The following is an 11,053-nucleotide window of genomic DNA, read 5'->3' on the forward strand; positions in this document are numbered from 1 at the left end:
CAATTTGGCTCTCAAACATTATCTACAAACTATTACAGGTTTTTAAAAAATGTTAACATGAGAGGGTGTTTCAGCCAAAGCTCAGTTGAGCAGGAACATCAACTGCAAGGAATTGCCAGCTTTCCTCTTGCGCAACCTGCTCTTCGGGCTTCGGGTTCTTGCCATCCTGCGTCGTCATCATGCCAGTCTCCAATGGGGTGCAGAATTTGAATGAAGCAATGCTTTGCTGTGTGGCTTTTGTTTTTGAGGGATGCAGAAGCAGGAGAACAAGTCAGTAGTTTCCATCTGGCACATACTGTCTTTGCAGTGTGCCTAAAGCTGCTGACCTCACGAAGCACAATTCCCCACCCTCCTTGCAATTTGCTGGCAGTCACCTGTGGGAGAAACTAAGGGGATGGGAGGGAATCAGAATGGGAGGACTCCGAAACAGCTCTCAGAGTGAGTAGTGTTGGTTTGTCATAGTTGAAGTGCTGTAACTATAATGCTGCAAATTACCTATTTCAGTTGACCCTGTTTTCAAAATAGGTTGTGACCTGGGACTGGATCCAGACTTAGCCATGGTTGGAGTAGACCCACTGAAAACAATGGAACAAGTTGGTTATGCTATTTACTAATATCCCCAAATATTTGCAGAGCATGTGTGGTTATATTCTGTTTCAGTTTTTCAACTGTTCTTTATCCTGTAGGAACCAAAGCGCATGCGCGCGCGCGCACACACACACACACACACACACACACTTCATTAAAACCACTAGCATTCAATTCACAAAGACTTCTCTTAAGAAGAGGATGATTTGCCAGATTCTGAGACTGGGAGGGGCATGCCAGGTAATTCAGAGTTTGAATCAGACTATGTAAAGGAATAGAATCATAGAGTTGGAAGGGACCCCAAGGGTCATCTAGTCCAACCCCCTGCAATGCATCCATGACAGATGGCCATCCACCCTCTGCTTAAAAACCTCCAAAGGAGGGAGTCTGTGGGAGTCTGTTCCACTGCCAAACAGCTCTTACTGTCAGAATTCCCCCCCAAAAAAATGTTTAGTCAGAATCACCTTTCTTATAACTTGAAGCCATTGGTTTGAGTCCCACCCTCCAGAGCAGGAGAAAAACAAGCATGCTCCCTCTTCCACGCGGCAGTCCTTAAGATATCTGAAGATGGCTATCATATCTCCTCTCAGTCTCCTCTTTTCCAGGCTAAACATACTCAGTTCCTTCAACCGTTCCTCATAAGGCTTGGTTTCCAGACCCTTGATCATCCTGGTCTCCCTCCTGTGCACACATTCCAACTTGTCGACATCCTTCTTAAACTGCTATGCCCAGAATTGGACACAGTATTCCAGTATTCTGGTAGGCATTCAAAATAAATGCAAAAATAAAATGACTGGGACCCATTTGGTTCAACTATAATTCATTCTAAAATGAATGCATTGTACAACACTTTGGAATGTTCTGAATTATCCTGGAGTGCCCATTCCTCGTTCAGCAGCAAGGAAGACTTGTGACATGGATAACAGTGCTGGATTTAGAGCAGCGTGGGAGGTTATCCCACACAGGGCACTGAGCCAAGGGGATGCAAAATTTCACCCACCACCTTTTCAGTGCAGCAGGAATAATTCCTTTTCTCAAAGCAATACTGATAATTTCTGAGTAATCCTGGTCCTAGCAGATTCTGATAGCCAGGATAGGCAAAGAGTCTAGTACACAGGTGGTAGTCCTCAAAGCCTCAAGTACCTTTTCCACATCCTTTAAGTAGCACTAACTGAAAGGTATCCAAAACTATCTAAACTAGACAGTCTCCTGGCTGCATCTATCACTGATTCTGCAAACAATATGCATAGCTGTCAATGTTTCCCTTTTTTAAAGGGAAATTCCCTTATTCTGAATAGGATTCCTTGCAAGAAAAGGGAAAAGCTGACAGCTATGACAATATGGCATCCAAATCATTACATATGCCAGTGGATTTATCTGCAAAAGCTGATGTTTCTATCCAAAGAACTTTATGCTCTTCCTCAGTACCAGTTATTGGAAATTTGGTAGCTAATTAACTAGCTCAAAAGTTAAAGAATTGGCCAGCTTTTAGCTGGATTTTCCCGGTCATCAACTTTCCATTTTTGCTAGATAAAAAAGAGTTAACTTTAACTTTCTTTGAAGTACAAGTCAAAAGTTTAAAAAAATGAAATTCAGCTTTCCCAGAATTTCCCCCCACACAGACACTCGCTAGGATTCTCTATGGAATAACAATATTTCTTTAATTGAAACTCTAGGATCTGGGCTGCCTCCAGATTTCTGGGAGTTCTTCTTGCACACTGAGAATCAGTGGGCCTCCCTTTTCTCCTCAAGCCACAACCTCTTGGCCACATCCAACAATGCAAATTGTTTGGGTTTTTTGCAGTAAGTTCTGCTCTGCTTACATCTGAGAAACATTAATTTACAGAGCCTCCACCTGGATCTGTGATGTGCTGCTGCTTGTAGCTGAGTCCCCAAATATAGCTTCCATTTGTACCAATAGAACACACACACAGAAGTTCATTTGATCACATGCTGTTACCGAGAAATTCCTTATGACTGACTGTATGGATCACAATGAGAATAGGGATTGTAAGACATAGCTGAACAGCTTTCTAACGAAGTTCACTAACACCATCCTGTTCATATGAGAAGATGAGTGATTTGTTTTAGTGCACAAACTAATAAATTAACTGAGCTACAATCCGACAACGATGTGTGTAAGCCTCCCACAAATCACTCCTAACTCCTGTAGTTACTCCTCACTTCAAGTGCCAATGTTTGACCCTGTTAGAACATTTGTCCAGCCATAAAACTGTCAATACTGAGGTGTAGAGACAAACCGAGTAACATTTCTATAAAGCCAGTGTACAACGTTCATAGAAACATTTACAAATCCAGATTAAAAATTCATATCTCCTTAACAGTTTCCTTATGGACAAAGTTCATTTTGTGAAGCAGAGCAAGCAAAGGGTTTAGTCATATGGCTGCATTCAGATCAATAATCAGCTGCTGCACACTGGGTCAACATCTTCATTCACCTGTGTACTACAACCCCAAGGTCTCATTCCTGGTAAATTACCACCAGTGTATATGTGAAATTAAGATTTTATGCCAAGACATGTATCACGTCACCCTTATTTACATTGAACTGCATTTGCCATTTTACTGCTCATTCACTCAGTTTGGAGCAGTGCCAGATTAAAACCTGTGGAGGCCCCTAGGCAGTCAAAATTTTGGGGGGCCACCCTCACAAACTATCTCGTAATACATTTTTGAAAACTTCGTATCTGGAGGTTTCTTGTGCGCATGCTCTAGTGGGATAACATTGAACTAAGAAAGCTTTATTGTAATTTTCTTTCGGGATCAAATCAATATTATTTTGATCTGTTGTTGTGAGGTCCCTAAAAGGCATGGGGCCTGTAGGCCAGTGACTATTCTGCCTCTTTGGTAATCTGGCACTGGTTTGGAGAGGTGCCCTTATATTCTGTAACATTACTTCCAACGTCAAAATAAACAACTACGGGGATAAAGGGCAGCCTTGCCTAGTTCCTTTTCTTATTAAACATTCATCTGAGAGATCATTACTTACTAATATATTTGCAGATTTTTCAGTATAGATTGCTTTGATTCTTGCTAGGAATACAGATCCTTTTGTGGGGAGGGGAGACACTTTCTATAGCCCTACCTTTTCGAAAACTAAGCTGACTCTCCCACTAGCTAGATCTGTGTTGTGTGGAGCCATATGCATAGTAGACTATTCTTTTCACTCCTTTTTCCAAAACTGGAGTTTTTAGCCTAGTTTTCTGCAGCCCCTCAAACTTCTCTGCTGGGGTAGCGCAAGTTCCTGCAGACTTTCTGCACTTAGAATTTAGCTCCTAAGTGCTTTCAGGATGTGGCTCCTACCACACGTTGACTTTACTGTGCCCTTATTAGTCTCTGGCCTGTTTTAATTAAGTAAGTGGGTATTGCTTACCCTCTCCTTGCATGTCTACTTAACTCGCCTTGGCTTTTTGTCAGCTGGGGCTGAGACGCTTCGTCATATGAAATGAATGGAAGCCCAGTGAGGCCTCCAGAGGAGGAAGTGTTCTTGGTAGATTATGCCCTCAGAAGCAGAACTGATAGGACATGCAAAGGGTAACAAAGAGCCCAACTATTGAGTGGTATTTCACTGAACCTTTATTCAAAATACTCTAGAGATCCCTATGCTTTTCACTGAAGCAAAAGCAAAGAAAGTGGGAAAGTTTACAGCACAGAAGCGGAACCTTAACTGAAATGTTGCTGTTTGGGTTATTTCCTCTGCACAGATAATTCTTTAGATGCCCTCAGATACTCCCAAGTTATCTACAAAAGCAGTGTGTTCTTGTGGACTAAAAACAAAAACTTGGAACAGTTCATACGATCTTTTATCTTTTAGATCTAAGCATACCATGAAACCAATTGTGTGCTGTTTACAGGAGATTTACCATGACATTTAATGACCCTAATCAAAAGACCAAGTCCATAAATATCCTGCCCTGCAAACCCTGCCCCCCCAAAAAAAATCACAAACAGGCGTGGTGATCCAATACTCTGACCATGCTGGGCAGCTGCAACACCCATGCCTATGCCTGTAGAGCAGGAATGAGGAACCATTCTTGGCCAGCAAGGGCGTCTAATTTGACCTGTGAGGCCATTTCCACCAAACTACTTGCACCTGGCCATCAGCTGATCCTGCCTTGGTTGTATGCCCTTTTTCTAGGAGGGAACAGGATTGCATGGCTAAGGTAGCAAGATTTACAGCCCTTTGCAAAAGTACTCTTTGAAGCATCTCCATGCTTTTTCTTTAAGTGGATGGTAGCTCCTCTCACCCACTCCCTGCTGCTCACCTGCCTGTTTAAAAGAGAAGTACTTCAAAGAGCAGGTTTGCAAAGGATTTTAAGACAAATTTTAAGACTCAAACAGGATTTCAGGGGCTAAAAGCCCTTTGCGTACACCACGCACAAGGGATTTTGAGAGTTGGGTGGAGCCCCTCACCTGTCAATCATGTGAAGTCATACTAACACCATGTGACTGATAGTTGGTTAGCCCCACCCACATGTCCAATTTGGCTTGTGAAGCCAATCCAAATAAGGATCTAGCCCACGGAGCCAAAAAGGTTCCATATCCTTGCTATATCGCTCCCTATGCTGAATCACTAACAGAGAAAAGGGTGCAACAGTAGCCACAGAAAGAAAAGAAGGTATCAGGTAGCTCTGTGCTGTATGAATTGGGAAACATGTCAAGTGACAGGGGCAGGTCTCATCATAAAGCTCTACTGTGGGAAACAGACCTCCCCCCCCAAAAAAAAAAAATTAGAAATCATATTCTTGTAAGTGATTATAAAAAGAAAGAGAATGTTGTATTTCACTAGGTTGGTCTTATTAAAAATAATCTCAAGTACCGCTTCTGGTCAGGCTATGGCAGGTTTGCATGGAGCAGCAGAGTGTATTGGATGGGAAGACGTTGGTATGATCTTGTGTTTCTGCAAATGAATGGTGCAAAAGCACATTCCCTAATTTCAAATGCCACAACGAGGAAAGAATTAATGTACAGTATTGTTAGAAGCCACTTCCTTTCACCCAACATGTGAGGGATTATCATTAATGCTGTCAGGTCTCATGGAAATCACAAGGATCAGACCTAACTAAGCATGTGGTTACTCACAGGCAGGCAAATTTCTGGTCTCCTTCTCGACTGAGAAGTTTCTCTTGGCTTTAAATGCAACGTTGTGCAGCTTTAAGAACCTGCTGGGGATGCACGACCCTTTGGAGATTAACTGAAAGGGAAACGATGTTTTGTGAGTCAACTGAACAAAGGAAACCCACTAACCATAAGAAGTAATCTCCATTCAGATCATATGACTACAATAGTGCAGTTAAAGCTGGAATTATACTAATCTTCCAGGCGCAAAAAATAATTCATACTTCAAAACCACATGATTAATCAGCAGTCAGTGATCAAAGTGCAAGTCAGTGAATGTGTCTACATACCAGATAAGATTTATACAGGACCTGGCATCCCAACCCTGCAGGCACACATAGCTGAGATGAGCACAGAGCTCTGCCCCCTCTGAACAGGTTACAACTGGATACAAAAAAATTAAGGTTTCCCCACATTGAAGAATTCAAGTCTGCATAGAGGCGACATCTTCTGACCTGCTCACACTGATCTCTAGGCATGGGTTGTGGGAACTGGCTGTGCATGAGGACTAAGCATGGTTGCTCTCTTAGGATGCCTGCAGACTGTCGGTATTTTGCAAAGACCGATTCTGTCACTTGCGTGTTGAGATTCTGAAACCTCCCCCCTAAATAAATTCACACACGATTCAAAATTTTGGTTTTTGGCAGAATTTAGGCCACAACTTTATTGATTACACAAAGTGACTGGTTGCATAGGCTCTGGTTTGGCTAGCTCCCTGCCATGCAGGTAGTGCTGACCCAGGGTTCCAGCATAGGTCAGCCAAGGGTGAAAACCTGGATAAGCAGAAAGCCGGGAACAAGCTAACTCCACCACCCAAATGTCCCCCTGGACTCAGGCATGGGCACAACCTCTCAGGGGTTGACCAAACCATCGAGTTCCTAGATTCCTTTAATGGAATACCCTTCACATGGGGATGGCAAGACTGTTCTCCCATTCCTATCACTGAACCAGAGCCTATCCGCAACCTTACAAGTTGTGACAATTTGCTACACGGCAGGTGAAACCCAAATGGCAACAGCCAATCAGCCAAGTGGGGAAAATTCCTGCCGTGCCCCTGTCCCAATGACAGACGACACACGACGGCATAGCAAGGTCAAGTGCAAAGCCCTGAAAGTAGGGAGAGGCGTGCGGGTGTTCCGAATGCACGTGCTGAAAGAGAAAGCTCTGGGTCACGTGCATGGGCATAGGTCCCTTGAACCGTTTGGACTGCTTACCATTGGCCAGATTGCACCCAGCTACAAGGGACCTACCAATTGGGTGTTGTGGCTGACCAATCGTACCCACCCACAACACAGGGTGCCGGTTTGCCAGATCTCACCGCAATACATGCCCTCTTTAAGGGAGGACCCAATATACCAGCCTTTAGGGTCTCATCCGGAATGGCATTTTATTGCAGGTATATTCTGCAACATGTTCTTGACATAATAGTAGTGCATTGTGACAGGTTTATTTTGCTTTTGTGTCCTTTTGTGCTTCCACAATGCTATACCACATTATTGCTGTCTGGGTGGGTGGGTGGGTGAGTGGGTGTGGGTGTAGTGAAACAAAAGCAAGACAAAAATATTAAAAAAATGTGGGATGAACGAATGACCAACAGGAAGACATGAACACACCAAAAGCAAATCTGGATGAATGCTCATTGCCGTATAAGTGTCCTTAAACAAATCAGAATATATGCTCAATAAATACTGGATATAATTGCATCTTTTTTCCATTTTTGATGGGTCTAATATAGGTTTAATATGTGAACCACTTACAATTTTTCTGTTCATAGCTGCTCAGTTGACCATATCACAGGGCTAGAAGGAGTCCTTAGGTTTTTCTTTAAATATTTGGTTTAATAAAGAAATTTCTGAAAAATTGACTCAAAAATTGGGGTGTAGCTAAATCTATGGATTTTCCCTTTGTTTGGCAGCCATTTTCTATTTATATGAGAAGTCAATCACAGGGATTGCAAGTCCCGATGAAATGTGGCATTATTTGGTATTCATAACATTTGTTTTGTACTCTCTTTATATCTGGTCGGTTCATGTTGTAACATCTAGTTTATTTTGTAGTCTCTTGAGAATGTACTTTATTTTATGTGGTAAACAGCTGTGGACCAAGTTGTTGTCTTTTGTATAGTTTTTTTCCCTTTTTCCTGTTTTTGTTCCTTTATATTTTTATATATTTTTGTTTTCTTACATTTCTTACTGGCCAATTATTTTGATGTTACAGTACAGTTTTGCATTATTATTATTCTTTTTTTAAGACTGGCTATAATCTTACACAAGCCTGGGCAGTGTGTATGGAAGTCCCGTGCTGCCCAGATGACAAGTCCCCCTGCTCAGCCTCACTGGTTTGATTCTTTCCTTTCCTTGGACAGAGGAGAGAACACGAGACTTTGGTCCCATGAACTTCTCAGGTTCAAAAGTCAATGAATTCTCCCTCATCCAGTTGCCATGTCTAAGATTTACAGCAGCAACTTATCTTTAGGAAGAAAATCTGCACTTGCTAGCAAACAGCTGCCATAAATCTATCAGCCAGGGAACTCCCTCTGAGAAGATAAGTGAGATCAGTTCATTTGATGAGAATGTAGTGGCACTCAAAGAGAATCGTGAGCAAACCAGCCCAGACTAAAAGCTCTGGCTATTAGCCACAGATTGCACCAGTTTTCGCTGCCAAGGATCAGTCTAATGAAATGTGAAGTAATAATGTAGAAGTGGGTGTCTTGAGCATATGCAGAGTGCCCTGGCTCACTAAAAAGTAACTTTTACTAATTCCAGCAAATAAGGGATTTGAGGGAAAGGCAGAAAGCCCTCTAGGTCAAAGGATATCCTAGTATTATTTAGTGCAGGGCCTGGAGCTCATTAAAAGTTAACCCTGTCTAAAATTATAGGGAGAAAAAAAGTTATGAGATTTGCACTCAGTTTCAACAAAGAGGGTTCACAAACAGGGGCTCCCTGAAGAACATTCAGGTAGCCCCAAGTTAACGTTATGACGACCCTGAGGAGGAAAGGGTCTAGGTGGCATGTTAACAACTGATGATGTTGATGATTTTTATGACTAAGTATAAATAATAATAAATATGCCAAAAAAGACTTCTGCTTCGATATAGATGTCATCAAATTATCTAAAATTAAGAAAAAAATATTCAAATCAAAAAGCAGATCTCCGAACATAAATAATTTGCTACACCAGTTTCTGTAAACGTAAAGAAAAGCAACCCAACCTGGCTTCGAAGGTGGAATTATGTAATTCGTCTGAGGTACTCATGGTGGCACACATACATGGATTTCCCTTCCTCCCTGTCCTCACAGCAAAAACAACCCTGTAAACAGTGCTATTTGAACTCACCATGAGCACCTCCCTCGTTCTCTTATAAGGCAATGGCGCCCACCTGAGAGGTAGCAGAACTGAGTTACGGTGAATTCCGGCTGAAAACAAAAGCTCTGCCTGTAAGGAAAGGAAGGGCTTGTCCCCATTTCCACTTGTCCCATGCTTAGACAGCATGGGCTTGAGTGGTTTTCACTTGTCCCCCACTTTCTAGGCATGGATCTGAGCAGTTTTGGCCCACTGCTTTCCCCTGGAAAACCCACTCTTCAGTGACAAACCCTCTGTTCATCCCTGGAAATGATAGTCATTTGTTCCAATTCTGCTCTAAAGATCAGGTTTTCCCAGGCGGAAGCGGTGGGACAAACAGAAGCCCTAAGTCTAAGAGAGAGAAAAAGAGAAATTAGCTCAAAGTCACCCAGTGACCTTCACCGCTGAACTTGGAAACAGAGAGCCTCAAAAAAAAAATGAGAGCTAAGGCCTTGTTAGGCCTTCGTCTGGGGATATAAGGAGGACAATTACTGCAACAGAACAATATCGAGTAGAAGTGTTTTCTACCTGCACACTTTTTCTAAGTGTGCAGCTTTGGCATGCGGCTCTTTTGCAAGTGTGCCAAATGTATTTTAAGCTCTGCTTTCATGGATGCTGACACCCGTCTCACTTATTGCAAAGTATCAGCAATAAGATGCCTTCCAGCATTCAAGCAACAACCGCATTCAGGCTGGCCTGTCCAAGTCAGGCAGCGGCTGGACACAGAAGTAATGCCACACTCTTGTGTCATCTTAAATAAAAGCAGCAAACAGGACAGCTGAGAGGGTCAAATAGCTGCCCTTTGCCTGGCTAATTTTGCATGTCTTTCCCCTTGTTTTGTTTAAATACCAAAGTGCCTAAATCCTGAGCCACATTTCCACCTTTCTCGGGATGAAGTGATGTTTGAGCCATGTCACCATGGAAACCTGGATGAGGTGGCTGAGTGCGAGAGCCAGTTATCCAGCATTAAAATATCCAGAGATGTCCTGGACCATCCTTAAGAGGGGGGGAGGGATTCATTATTTAATTGTATTTGTGGATGTGCTTTGTGTCCATCTTCTTATCATTGTATGAGATGGCACTTCTTCCATCCACCATGAATTAGGTTGTGCGCGTTTTTCCGCCTTCTGAAATCCTCAGCACATAAAAGGATGTTCAACAAAAGAGTCTGTCTTATTCTTTGGGCATAAATGGCAGCAATTGTAGGGCAGCTGTCACTCTCCACTGATAATGGAGTGTGTCATTTTGAGAGGAAGTGGTCACATTTAAAAGGTGCCTATCCACCCTTGCCTTTGCCCATTCTGCAGGAATTAGAAGGAAGAGTTCCATACCAACTGGTTGCTTCAGAAGGAGCTTGCTAACCAGAAGGCTGGTGGTTTGACAGCCCACTTAGGGACAGCTGTGCACAGGATTCCTGCATTGCAGGGGTTTGGGCTACAATTCTATGATTCTAAGAGGTTGTCTCGGTTAGGGAAGGGAGACCATGGTAGATGCCTTGTCCAAACTGGTTGGTATGTTGGAAGCACAACTAGAAATTCAGTTGCAATGACCCATTGTGACACACACACACACACACACACACACACACACACACAATCTCTCTCACACACACATGGTTGTTAATGACACATTTAACATCACATGTAGTTTGGCCTTTACTGAAAGTTCTAAGTATCTGAAGAAGTATGCATGCACACGAAAGCTCATACCAAGAACAAACTTAGTTGGTCTCTAAGGTGCCGCTGGACAATTTTTTTATTTATTTTTTATAAACAGTGGTACCTCTAGATATGAATGGGATCCGTTCCGGAGCCCCATTCGCATCTAGAAGCAAACATAACTAGAGCTTCCAGATATTTAATGGGCTCAGGATTGTATTTATGTTAACTGATAAAATAATGTGTTTAATACTATAAGGAGAAGATTTAAAGATGTTAATGTTCAATTTAAGTTGTATAAAAATTGGGTTTTGGAAAACCATTAT

At 42.5% G+C, this 11,053-nt stretch overlaps 1 long non-coding RNA gene across 2 annotated transcripts; it reads right to left on the reverse strand.

The window, feature by feature from the left end:
- Nucleotides 1-9,498, reverse strand: LOC310844810. 2 transcript variants are annotated; one of them, XR_014564334.1, is made up of 4 exons: nucleotides 9,064-9,498; nucleotides 5,692-5,803; nucleotides 496-575; nucleotides 1-386 (listed from the first exon to the last, which is right to left on the reverse strand). It is a non-coding gene; the product is annotated as an uncharacterized lncRNA (long non-coding RNA). The 2 variants fall into 2 exon arrangements; XR_014564335.1 differs by lacking the exon at nucleotides 9,064-9,498 and adding an exon at nucleotides 8,939-9,036.
- Between the last annotated feature and the right edge of the window lie 1,555 nt (nucleotides 9,499-11,053).

This window comes from Podarcis gaigeae, assembly GCF_964106915.1.
Source record: "Podarcis gaigeae genome assembly, chromosome: 1".
NCBI lineage: Eukaryota > Metazoa > Chordata > Lepidosauria > Squamata > Lacertidae > Podarcis > Podarcis gaigeae.